General features: G+C 38.8%; 1 long non-coding RNA gene across 2 annotated transcripts in view; it reads left to right on the top strand.

Annotated features, from left to right (window-relative positions):
• LOC106527590 (uncharacterized) overlaps positions 1–2,803 on the top strand; it is a 256,880-nt gene extending 254,077 nt beyond the window's left edge. For both annotated transcript variants that reach the window (XR_001311406.1, XR_001311405.1), the window contains one exon: positions 2,592–2,803. This is a non-coding gene — a long non-coding RNA (uncharacterized LOC106527590). The remainder of the gene's footprint in view (positions 1–2,591) is intronic.
• The last annotated feature ends 10,899 nt before the right edge of the window (positions 2,804–13,702 follow it).

Below are 13,702 nucleotides of genomic sequence, written 5' to 3'. Positions count from 1 at the left end.
AATTGTGTTGATAGATAAATAAATTACAGAACTTTTTTTAATGTTAATCATATTTGAAGCAGAGAGGAGCACAGAGCGGACTCTGCCTGGTGGCATTTATCGTATTAATCGTCAAATGCCAAAAAAAAATCGATTAATGTTTTCCTGACGATTAATCGCACACGATACGATTATGCCCAACCCTATTGGATGGACAAATCTTCTGTTATTGACATATTTTAATTAAATTGTAAATAAAGCATTCCTGAACGCTAAAAAAATGTAACCCCATCTCAAACCGAAGTGGACCGGTCTGGAAGCAGGAGGGGGCGGAGCTTGAAGCATCTTAAAGGAACAGTAACAAAACGAGCTGCTTTGAGACACACAGCAGTAAAGTGGTGAAAGAGGAGCTGGTAAAGTTAGAATAAGGAGGAATTCAGACCAAAGTTCCACTTTATAAAGACCCAACTGAAGGATTTAAAAGCATCATATGTTTACTTTAAAGGAAAACCTTTATAAAATGTCTGCCACTGTTTGGTTGCACAAGTCATGAGAACATTTAGAGTCAGCACCAGAAACAGTTGAGGTGTGAAGATGCCCCTTAAATGCCACTTTTAGATTTAAAGAAAACATTTGAACTTGAGTGTTTGTGTTTATACAGAAGCTGTCACMGCCTCTGAGCTCCCTGCCAGAACTCCTCCACCCTGACACTCCTCTCCTGATACCCAGGAAACACAAGAGCAAACATGGCAAAGCAGGACATTTGCAGGGAAAAAATTGTGGTAGCTTCTTGGTTCTTTAAAACGTAGACACGTAACTTTCTTTCTTTTTTCCAGTTTGTGCTGAGAGGCTGTTATCCTGAGGCAGCAGATCAGGATGTAAGACATGGTGTCACTGAAACGGACCGGCACAAAAACTGGTTCCAAACTGCACAACACTCGTGTTCTAATTATAACTGTCAGTCCAATTAGCAGCAGTTGACAGTGAACTGATGCGCAGTAAACAACATCACATCCCTGTTGGTGAGCTCCAGCATGTGTCTGCTTCTGTGTTGATTCACTTAACTTTTGGCAGATGTTGTCTCCTTTTTACAAACTTCTTTCTCTGGGGATATTAAAATATGTTTATATTTATCTATATTTGTTTTCATCCAGTGTACGTGCAACATGTTTTAAAAGTCCTGCTGGTTGTGCTGCTCACTCTCTTGCTAAGTAATTGACTTTTTCTTTCTTATCATTTTAGTTATTGATAGGTTTTCACACTGCTTCTGTTTTTATTTGATTGGATTGTTTTGCTTGATGGCAGAACCTTTTCATTCTGACACAACGACCACTTTCCCTCGTTTGAACTTCCCTTTGCACGTGAACTCTTCCACATTGACACGCCTGCCAACACTTTTGTGTTTGTGTGTATTTGTGTGTGTGTCGGGGGCATTTTATGCAGCTACAATCCTTCCAAATGTGCACATGGATGCTTAAGCATATTAGTATAGAAATATGCAATTACTGCTGTAATAATGGATGATTTTTTATCATCTCCAATTGGCAGAAAAAGGAAACAATACGCTGATTGCTTCTCAATCCCAGCAGTTGGCAAATAGTTTCCTGTTTTTTTTATTTTTTATCATTTCTTCTTCATCATATTGGAGTTATTTTGGGGTCTTTATAGCTCTGGCTTGCTTTTAGTTTCCAGCTCCTTTAATGCCTGAGGAGAAATAGTCCTTTATTGTTTGTAGCTTTGTGCAACTCCATTTCTCTCTGCTGCTGGACAGACTGAACATCACTGTTTGTTGATCAGAGCTGCTTTCTGAGAACTTTTACCTGCTGCTGCTCGTAACCTGCTCCCTGAGTTAGCGTTGTGCACGAACGTGTTCACGAGCGGTGTTAATATGTTTAACTTTGAGATTAACCAGGCTGATTTTTACCTGATAAATCATGTTATTTTTGACAGAAAACAGAGATTTTTACGTCTGAACTCAACGATTTCATGGTTGCTTTCTGCTGTTTCACCTCTGAACACTCCTAACCTAACCCTTTGATAAAATATCTCATTTTAAACTTAAATATAACTGCACAGCTCATGTTTCACTCATTAAAACCGACGAGTTAGACCTGCACACCAGGTTCTGCATGCACCCTGCTGGAGCGTCCTGCAGCCCAGCGGTCTGTTTCTATCGACCTGGAGGTACACTCAGACATTTTTGTGTTTGTTATATTTTTTATGTTCGTTATACGTGCAAGTACAGTTAAAGTAACACCATGGAGCTTGTTTTTATTGTGCTCAGGAGCTGGTGAAGCTGCTCAGTCATTCAGGAGAAAACCTTTTTTAAATAAAAACAAAGCAGCTGAGGAGCTCCAAGCTTTAGACTATATGAGATGATTTATTGTGCAGTTAGATTCACAGACAGTAACCTGAGACATGTTTTAGTCACATGCATGAATGTGTGCTCAGTTTGTGGGATTTTGTCCTCAGGATGGACCAGTCTGAGTGATCTGTTAGGTTAGAAATACACCAGGATGTGTTTGAAGAAGTCCAGTATGGTTCTGTGATAGGAAAATCAGTCCTTTCTTTATTATTATTATTATTTTTCCTTATTTTATTTTTGTTGGCAGGTTGGTTTTTGCTGCTGACACGTTGGGTGTTTTAAACACAGAGGTCTGCAGGGACTGAATGACTTTTGGAAGCAGCCTCACGTGGCCAATTGAAAAACTGCAGCGCTCGACAATATTGTCCTGAATCCTGAACACGACACACTTCTTCTTCTTCTCTCCTGAGAGACGCTGGCTTTACACAAGAACTGCTCAGGAAGAGACTTTTATTAAAGATCCACCTCAAACCAGCAGCTTTCAATTAAAGTAGAAAACACTGAGATTGTTTATTGCCGTAGTAGTAAATACTTTGTTCACATTTTATTMACTAATTCCACTTTGTGTTTTTAGATTAGACATTGCTGAAGCTTTAAGAAAACATTGCCTTAGATTTTAAATGAATTAATGTTCAATTATGTTTAAACTAATGAGTGCATAATGTGCAGCTCTAAAAGTGTGACTCACAAACCGACAGTATGGGTTTCCAGAGAGTCTTGTTTCTGATGAAGCAAAGTGAGCCTCGCAGTGCACATTTGTTGTGTTCGCTCACTTCTGTTCTCCGAGCTGTTGGTGAGAACAGCAGAGAACTGAGTGGGACGTTTTATTGTTCTGTCGCTGGTTCTTCAGACCGTGCTGCCATGAAAAGCAGCTGAATGAGAAAAGTCTTGTAGGATGGATATTTTTTACAGCGTAGTGAGGCAAAAACAGACATGTTTGTGTGGATTTAAAAAATGGATTTGGACTCAAATTCTGTTTTAATAATCTGTAGATTTATCAAGAAATATTTTGTTTTCTTTTTATAATCTGTAATCCAAATATTTATTGTTGTAAAACGTATTTTAAACATTAAACTCACAAATTGTAAATTTTGTTTAGTCTTTCAAAGGTCTGCTTGAACTTCACTGCAAAAACTGTCCATCTWASCAAGTTTTAAAATCTTATATCAGCCAAGAAAGTCTTTTTGATCTTGTTTTGAGACTGATTTACTAAACAAGAACTGATTGTGTAAGAAGAATCATCTTGTTTTCAGAATGTATAAGATTATTTGTCTTAGTTTGAAAATTTGACTCTAATTAAGTCAAACATTTCTGCCAGTGGAGTAAGAATTTTACTTGGTAAGATTCTTGAAATAAGAAAAAATGAGTCAAATCAAGTATTTCAAGAATCTTACCAAGTAAAATTTTCTTACTCCACTGGCAGAAATTTTTGACTTAATTTGAGTCAAATTTTCAGACTAACAAGACAAATAATCTTACACATTCTGAAAACAAGATGATTATTCTTAAACAATCAGTTCTTGTTTAGTAAATCAGTCTGGAAACAAGATTAAAAAGACTTTTTTGGCTGATATAAGGTTTTAAAACTTGGTTAGATGGACAGTTTTTGCAGTGTTGCTTTATTTATTTTATAAGTTTATTGCAAACATGTACAAAAATAAAATAATAAACAAGAAACATTTAAAAAGATGAGAACGAAGCAAATACTTATCTAGTCCACCTCTGTTCTCTAATATAATCAGTTTAGTATAATTGCTTTTTTGCAAAACTAAATTCTTAATGTATTCAGGGGCGGAGCCAGAGGGGCGGCTGGGGTGGCATTTGATTGGCCACCCCAAATGATTGACAAGTGGTGTGGGGATTATATGTGGCAGTAAAAGATGATCATAGAGCAAAAACATTAAAGGTGTGAAGCWGCTGTATTGTCTGGTGTAGAGGAACCTTTCAGTGTGTGAAGAAAACAAGACTTTTCTACACAACTAAATTAAAATAAAGCAACAATTGTGTGCAATAGTTCTGGTTTTAAGAACCATTTAATGAAAACTGCAACATCTAGAGGAAAGTCTGTAAAAGCAATGACATGGAGCAACTGGAAAAGTTGAGATTTTTTGATAGACACTGTCATGTAGCTGATATTTTAAATGTTTGTTTTGTGGCCCTGTCACACTATAACATTTTAGACAACTTGTGATTTTTTTACATCTAAAAGTATAAAATTTATTAGACACATTTGTTAGCATTACAGTATGCAGAGTACTAAACGAAGCTTGCATTTGATTAGTTTTTTATTCCATCTTCAACGTAGATGTCTTTAAAATTTTTATAAATTGGCACAAAACGTTAGTGTGACCGGGCCTTTAAATGTAGCTGTTGTCTATTTTTGATTAGCATATTTTCCTTTAGATAATTCTTACTATCACACAAAATTTCAATATTAAAACAGCTGAATTGGAGCCGTTTGAAATTGGCTGTGGCGGCCATCTTGAGTTTAAAAAAACCAGGATAGTGTTTGTTTATTTATATGGGCTCCCCTGTGCCACCCCTAGTAAAAAACTCTAGCTCCGCCCCTGGCTGTATTAACTCCACAACAAACACTTCCACTTCACTACAGCCTGACAAATTATTGTTTTTAATCTTTTTTTTAAACTGACCAATAGATCTGCTTCCTTTGATGCCATCATCTTCCACAGAGTCACCACAAATCAATAAAACATACTTTTGTCCGGGTCTAAAGAGTGTTTCATTCTGTGGCGTGACCTTGTGGACCTCATAATTTATGCTTTATATACAAAAAACGAAGAAAAAGGTCAGCAAGGTTTCTGGTAGTTCTTTTTAGTGTAATGATACTAAATTGTAGAAGTTTAAGGGAAAGTAAAATAAAAACCCTCCACAGATGTTTCTTTTTCTTCTTCTCTTTGTTTGTTATAATTTGCATGTTTTGATTTTCGCTCACACTTCCTGTTCCTGGCTGCAGTAATGAGTTTTTTATTATTATCATAATTCATTCAGACATGCCGGGCCGGGCTGGCGATCAGTTACAGAACGTGGAGGGGGACGTCACCTCTCAGTTAAGGCGGCGCTGCCCCCCCTGCGGCCCGATGTGCTCGGACAGCTGGCCTGAGAGTTAGCGAGTGTGACAGTGGAGGAATGGATGCTAAATCAGAGAACTTGCAGTTCRTCTGGCTAGCTGGCCGTGCTAGCATGCGTGACGCGACAGGACTGAAGCCAGAGCTACAATTCATTACTTTTACCTGGGGGGGGGGGGGGGGGGGGGTTTGAGGGCCGGAGCACCTTTCAGCACTCCCCTCTGCATGCTAATTCCAGCAGCGCTTCGAAAGGGATCAAAATCTCCCGTCTGCCAAATGTAGCTTCTTAACTGAGTGAAGGATGGAAAAATCCTCCCTTTTCCTTGATGCCTTCCAAGTGCACACATGCATAATAACACAGCCACAYTCAATGCTTAAATAAATCTTTTTGGGTGCAATTTTGATATTTTTGTAGCTGTTAGTGTACATCAGCTGCTTCTAAGCCTTCAATTTAAATGTTAGGCTTGTGTTTATGAATGAATTTAAACACAATCTGTTTATAATGAACACAARAAACACCCTGAAGTGCTTCTTTACAACAGAAATTCAAGTTTAATAGGAAAAAAAAGAAGAAGCCGAACATAATGTTACTGTCTGTCACACAGCAGGTTTTTCTTGAAGATTTATTTGTCACTCAGTCATGTCACGACACACGCAGCAACCCCAAGCACAAATCAACCCCCTTTGCTTAAAATCCTCCGTGCACAGCCAGCAGAACGTGGCGAGCGTGGAGCACAGGGTGATTTTTGAGGCGCTGCTTAAAGCTATCACTATCCAAGTGGAAAGTACACATGACAACTGGTTTACAGGTTCCAAATGAGAAACCATCACAGCCCGTGTGGGTGGGGGCGGCGGGTTCAGAGCGTAGCAAAGAGGAGGGAAAAAAAAAAACCCAGGCTGGATTGGCACCCTGTGACAGTGATAAATTTCACCAATCGTCCAGCGTGAAGATCTGTCTAATCTTTGCGGTGGCTCACAGCGGGGTAGGACCCCATCACTCTCCCATTATTTGACAACAAAACATCCGCGGAGAGCAGTGAGCCAGGTTCAGTTAGCTACAATCCACTCCTTGCATACACAAATCCCCAGCGAAGCGGATTATAAAGTGGCTCTGTAGCCAGCCATTAAAGGGGCAGGCCATTAAAACGCAGCCACAACCACCTATCCACACTCACCGCTGGAGTGGTTTACAGAGAACAAAACAGAGCCATCTGTCAATAGCCTTTAATTTTGAATAGACGGCAAGTAAAACTCAATGCCTTTAATAGCCTTCATTTTCCTGCAGACCCTTGAAATTGATTCGATGGCTTCATGTGGCGCTGCAGGTTGGATACAGTTCTACAGCTGCACGTCACCSCAGATGACACCGTAAACAGCAGTTTAACAACAAACCCCTTCCTTTTTGTGTGTTTTTTTATTCTGATACCATGCATCTCGGTGCATATGCATCTATCGCAGCCATGTGGTGCTGTGTTGGCAGAGACGAGCTCGCCGTTTACACCCAAAATGTTATTTTGATTTCACTGACACAGAGATAATGTTTCATAACACACAGTCAGTCACGAATTAGCCCATCTGTCTGTTTGAGCTTCCCGGTGCTTATGGAGTCTGCGTGTGTTTGTTTATGTGTGTTCCTGTGTGTGTGTGTTTGACCGTAGTGGCTCAGCCCTCTCCCCACCAGGATTCACTGACGGCTGTCAGCTCATTGAGTGACTCCTCCACAGATTGTATTTGAGCCAAAATCCTGATCCCTCGTCTCGCTGCTCCTGTCGCGCTTTGCTTTCTCACTCCTCCCCGGCTTGTCGACACGCATATGCTGACACACTCACACATGTACAGTGTATGCACGCACTCCCACACGGCGGGCGAGGGTGGGAGGGGGTGTTGTTACAGCATGTGGTATTGGCTGGTGACAGTGTGAGACTGAAACTGAGCCTGGGAGTGCGTCTCTGCTGTGTTTGCTTCACCCCCCAAAGCAACAATATCAAGTAAATCAGCCGTACAGTTTGTTCAACAGGACTTCCATGTAATTTAAACCCTTATGTGAAAGTTAGTGCATCAATAACCTCTGAGAGGAGTGTTTAGACTGCTGTCTCTTCAGATAATCCCACATGGGCTCTGGGATGTTGAGATCTGGGCTCTGTGGGGGCCACGCCATCTGTTGCAGGACTCCTCGTTCTTCTTGTGGCTGAAGATCCTTCTCTGTGACTCGGACCGTGTTTGTCGGCTCGTTGTCGTGCTGCAGAGTGAACGCAGAACCAACCTGCGATGGCTCCGGCTGACGGAGAAACTGTGGAAATAACCAAACATGTTTTACGATAAGACGAGGAAATTAAATTGCTGGCAATCCGTTTCTGACTTCCAATTTGATTTAGTGTTTTTTTTTTTTTTGTCTGTTTTGTTTTAGTCATTGATTCAGCAACTTTTTGTGTTGTTGTACTTCATATTTTATCTACTAGTAGCTGAAGTGCACTGTCACCCCTTTTTAATAGTCATTGCAGACTCTGGTATAGTGATGCACGATATATCAGTATTGATATCAGTATCGGCCGATATTGGTCATTTTTTAGAATATCTGTATCGGTCCAATAAGTAAAACTGGGCCGATATTAACRTCTGATATGGATTTCTCACTTTTTAGCTTTRGGTTTCTGTTTTGGGAGGAGAGATGGTTGGTTGAGCAGCAATTGTTTGATCATGACAATGATATTGATGCTGCGCAGCCAGGAATAACTGAAGTAGGCGGTCATGTCAGAGGTCTGGTTGTTTATTTAATGATTAAAAAGGTAGGTTTGTACATATAATATATAATTTGTGTGTTTGTGTAAATGTATAATATAATTTGTGTGTTTGTGTAATATCGGTAAATATTGGTTATCATCCATAACAGCAATAATTATATCGAATATCAATACTGGCTGAAATTTTCATATGGGTGCATCCCTACTCTGGTACGATGAGAGGATTCACGTCAGAAAACATCAACACATTTCTGTAGAAACGCAGCAGCCAAACAGACGGGATCAACCAGTGTGAGCTTTCTTTGGTCCAAACAAGGGTTGGACAAAATTGTACCGTGTGCCAAAAGTCATCAGGAAAACTGTCAACAATTAGTATTTGCCCCTTTGCAATTATTGCAATAAGTGTGKGGCACCAAGTGTTTTATGATATGTTAGAACATTTCAATAACAATTTTTTTTTTGTTTTTTAGCTCACTGTTCTTACATTTAGCTCATTTTTACTAGATGTTAAATTTAAACGTTAAAAAATATGTTAGAACTGTTAGCAGAAGTTGGCGTCAGCTCACCAGGATGATGTCATCATTCTGGGAAAAAAACATCAACAATGACCGCTGCTAGCCACCGCTAGCCACTGTTGCTTGTGGCTGCCCGATCCGTCCCGGTAGCATGAGCTGTACCGTCAGCTCATTTGTGCTAAATGATAGACCTCTGGAATGCACTTGATTTAGGAAAAACAACTGAAAATATTTATTTTTTACTTAATTATAAATGTGTTACATTATGTTCTGAAAACAGTTTTTGTATTGTATACATTTTAATTAATAAAATATTGATTTACGATGCTTACATATTTATTTAAAATACCTTGCAAACTATTTTCTAGACAATTATGTTATAACTCATCTTATCTTTGTTTTTTTTTTCCTGGAATAAAAATCAGCTGTTGCAAACATTGCCTTTTCTATGAAACATTGCAGGTGATGAAAGACTGAAAACCAATTAATTCTGTCATTAGTTTAGCGAAATGCTACATGCTAAAAACAATGCTTCCGGGACAGTACAGATCATGCTTCCGRTACGGATCGGGCAGCCACACTGCTTTAATATTTAAAATCAAAATTCAAAATGTGGTCATAAAAATAACATGGGTGGTCCCTGTGGTCCAGGGACCTAACGTTTGCAAATGTCTCAGGATGATGACATCATAACATGAGCCGATCACCAACAGCAAAGGCTGCGTTCCATTCAGAAATACCTAAATGTGAACTTCAACATTTAAGGTTGAACTTTTACATTTGGATTTAAACATTTAGAATCAGGATTTAATATTTAAACATAATTTTTAATATTTAAATTAAATTAGATTTAGTAAAAAAAAATTAGCTAAATGTGAGAACAGTGAGCTAAATAACAATAAAACATTAGTGGAAAATTTTAACAAAAAAAAGCAAAATAATGAAAAATATGTTCATTTTATATAAGTGCCATGTAATGACGTATTTTTGTGTATGACACACTCACCATCAGCGGCATGTAAGTCCAATGATGGAAGGTGGCGTGGAGCAGCTAACGCTRCAAACTTGTTAAATCACTTGAAATGTCACCGTAAAAAAACAGAGTACAGAAGACAACACTCACCTGTAAGTGTGATTGTCATCTATAATTTGTCGTATTAATAATTATCAGCTCAACCCTTAGTTTAAACTGACGTCAAGCTTTAAGACTCAGGACAGCTGATGTTTAACAAACAACACAAACTGAACAATCAGGGAAAARCTTGGTTCGTTAAAAAAAGAAAATGTTTTTAATTACTACTTTTCCTTTTATTAAATGTGATCCTCTGTAACTGCTGCCAATAAAAGCCTCCTTCCTCACTGTGAGGACAAAAAGACACAGCAGCAGCAGCAGCATTTCATAACTTGGAAATACTGGCTGGTTTTGTCATCATTAGCACAAAAACCTAACTGCACGTTTAATCCTCGTGCCGTTTTGAAAGAAAACCCATTTTTCGACTTTCACCTGATAAAAATGACTAACTTTCACAAAACGGATCAGGAGGTCTTTTAAATATTCATGATGAACTAACTTTAAGAAACTACTAAAAAATAAAATGTTTTTGTTAGAAAATAATTGCCTGACCAAAGAAATGTTTCTAACATTTAGAGAATTATTTTATATTTGTAGCATGTTTTTATGAACTGAAACCATTTTAAGCATTTTAACATTTATAAGAGAATACAGTTATTTGCTAGAATGCAGCATTTTGACATTAATTTGCCTGTTGTAGTTATTTTTGCTGCTTTTCATGTCAGTGAAATGTTTTGATGTGAAAACGTTTCATCCACGACTCTGAGCAGTGAAAAGATGTCACGACTGCAGGTTTTACAGCTTCCTTTTCAGTAATTATTGCTTTTTTTTTCTCTGTCAGGTTCAATGTAAACCTCTGCTCTTATTATCCACAGAACAGTGTAGAATTTCATTCTTTATGCTTTTCTCTAAATATTTTCTGAAACACGCAGACTTTAAATTATATTRGGGTCTAATTTGAGTTGATTTTATTTCAGTTTCTCCTTCTGTGGCACAGTTTCCTGAAAGCAGCTTGAGTAATTTTGGGCTGTGTATTACTCTGCTGCACTGTGAACAAAGCTACTTGTTCATCCCTCCGTCTCATCGCGCTCCATCTCTTCATTCGCCATCAAAGAACGAGCGGGAAGCCTCGGCGCCTAAAGACTTGCCTCGCCGAACAATTTTGATCACGATATAAATTTTTAAATTCGAGTCCAACAGGAAAAACGAGTTCAGTTCTGAATAAGGAATCAAAGCTTTTCCTGAGCGTCTTCGTATCCTCCTCCTTGTCAGACACTTTTTTTTATTATTCTCTTTATTTTTTCCCTTCTCTCTCGTGCCCTCTCCCTCCACCTCACCCGTGGCCCCCCACCCCCCACCCACTTTTTTCTGAACAAGTACAAAGAGACAATGACGCCCAGATTGAGAGCCGCTGCGATTTACATGACTGATTACAGTGTAATTTCACACTTATTTGCATGAAYCTCCTCAACATCCTCGCCGAGCTTTAATGGATTGTTGGAGCTTTGCCGACCAGGCCGCGTAAATGAGGCTGAGCGAGACGAAGTGAAGGACCGAGGAAAGGAGACGGGAAAGCGACGGTTAAAGTTCAAGTTAAAGTTCAAGGTCCTTTATCTTTTCGGCCGTTTATCCTGCACGACACCGAGAGGRCTTTAAAAAGACAGAAACAGGAAGAAAAATAAAATAAAAAATCCAATTATGTCCAACTAATCAGCAACGAGTCACAAATGAAACAATGCGTTGAAAGGACGTTGCTGTGTACCAAACTTTCTAATCAGCCTGAGAAAAAAAAAGACAGGCTGATGCTTTATTAGGCTCAGGAGAGTGTTTTTAATAAAATCGCTCCATGCTTCTCTTCAGGGTCACTTTATTTCATTAATACACAGTAACAGATTGTTCACCCACCTTCGGCTCAGAGTTAACACTTCGATAGTGTAGAAGCAGATTTATGAAGGACTAAATTTAAACACACTGTGCAGTATATGCCCACTGATGCTGCGCTCACGCAGATAACCCACTCAAACACGGCTCGCTCAGGTTACATTAAGAGATGAACCTATAGAGGACGATTTGCTGAGTTATCTGAAGCTGGCTGCTAAATTGGTTCTAATTTAAGAGCTAAACTGTTATAGAAACTAGTAAAAACACAGAGTTAAAGTGGAAACAGGAAGTGAGTGATGACAAAAGAGGAACTTCCTGGTTTTTCACTAAAATAATGTGAAGAAACATCAGATTTTTCAGTCTGTTAGCCAGTGAAGCAACACTTTATTTACATTGTTTACATTCAGGTGTTTTCATTTATTTTATGTGTAAGGGTGTCTAATGAAAGGTTAGAAAGTCATCTGACACTCCAGTTTTCAAAATAAAAGTTCCCAGTAGTGTCTGAATAAACCGCACAGAAACCAGAGGAACAAACACTGTTCTCAACTTAAATAACATTTGTTTCTCTTCTAAACATAAACCCACAGCTTCTGATTGAAACATTTTAACACAATTTTACAGTTTACGCACGATTCCCATCCTGTGTCAACATGAGATTAATTTTTAATATCTGCAAACAACTCGAGGTAATGGGCCATTATGTTCCTGATACTGAAACATGCAGAGCATTTGATTTCATAAGCTAACGGTAAAAACTATATTTTTGTCCTTTTTAAAGAGAAAAAAAAAATGCACTTCAAAATACTCACTGTTTCTGCACACAGTTCATTTTTTTCTCCAACAAAACTGCTTGGTATTTAAATACAAACTTTCACAACAAGCAGCACCGTTAAGGATTTGGTTGTCAGAAAACCAAAATAAAAGAAAAAAATAACTTTGGGTCTCAGTATGAAATTAAAGAGAGGATCTGTGACTGCAATCTGAGGATGTGTGTGATGTTCAAGGCTGCAGTGGATTTTGTGTTGCAGCCATTAGCAGTGAAATGTGCCACAGGGTCTGTAGATCCGACTACAGCAGCACCGCTCCTCTTCTTCTTCTGTTTTTTTTTTTTATTTTTAAGAAGCTAGTATTTTATTTTCCTACGGATACCAGTTATAGTTTTATCTGAGAATTTCATCAGTGCTCTTTATGAGAGGTTGGCTGTATTTGACACTGTTTTTATGAGCCCAGTTACTTTTTATGTGAAGCCTTCAGTTGAAATGTTGATGTGGTGTGATTGCTGGTTTGTGAATTTTATGAGGGGCAGAGGCTCCGTTCAAAATACAAAAAAAAAAAAAAAATCTTTCAAACCGTGGCTCATATTTTACCATCTCTATGCATATTCACTCAAACTGCTTTAGCATTAAATTACCACTGTTCTCAGCAGACACAAGCATCATTGCGTAACTTCAGCAGTGTTGTGCAAATATATCTTCCCACATTTATTTATTTATTTATATTTCATTTCCCCCTTTTCTCCTGCTATTTAAATTCTCGCATCAACCCATTAATTTCCCACTTGTTGCCTTTAACTGAACCAGTTAAAAAAAGGGATTCTGGTCAACTCCATGCAAATAATGATTAATTGTGGCTGGCTTGAGTCCATTTGTTGTTACGGAGGCTGCACAGGCCAGCTCCTCGGGTGATTCATTCCTCCTGTTTCCACACGTACGGAGCTCCTCTTCCATTTCACCTCCCTTTTTGTTTCTCATTGTTTCCCTTCACTTTCATCATAAGCTGCATGCTAATGTAGTGCGCGGCTACGGCGCAGGCTGGAATATATCATTGTCTGATTACACTGTGTGAGTGGATTTGTGGCTATTTGCACAGAGGAGGTGTCACGGTGACATTACATCTGAAAAGCGAACTTTTCGGTGCAGGTAGAGCCCGAGCGGCTGTCAGAGTGTCTGTGTGCTCTGCAGCAGCTCGCCGTTCTGATGGCAAAAACTGCTGAGGGAATTACGGGCCGTCAAGGGGAAGCTCCATTAGAATATCTGTGATGGATCCTAGAGTGAGAGTTGACG

This window comes from Austrofundulus limnaeus, unplaced genomic scaffold (genome assembly GCF_001266775.1).
Source record: "Austrofundulus limnaeus strain Quisiro unplaced genomic scaffold, Austrofundulus_limnaeus-1.0 Scaffold333, whole genome shotgun sequence".
Lineage (NCBI taxonomy): Eukaryota > Metazoa > Chordata > Actinopteri > Cyprinodontiformes > Rivulidae > Austrofundulus > Austrofundulus limnaeus.
This window is presented reverse-complemented; position numbering and strand designations above follow the sequence as displayed.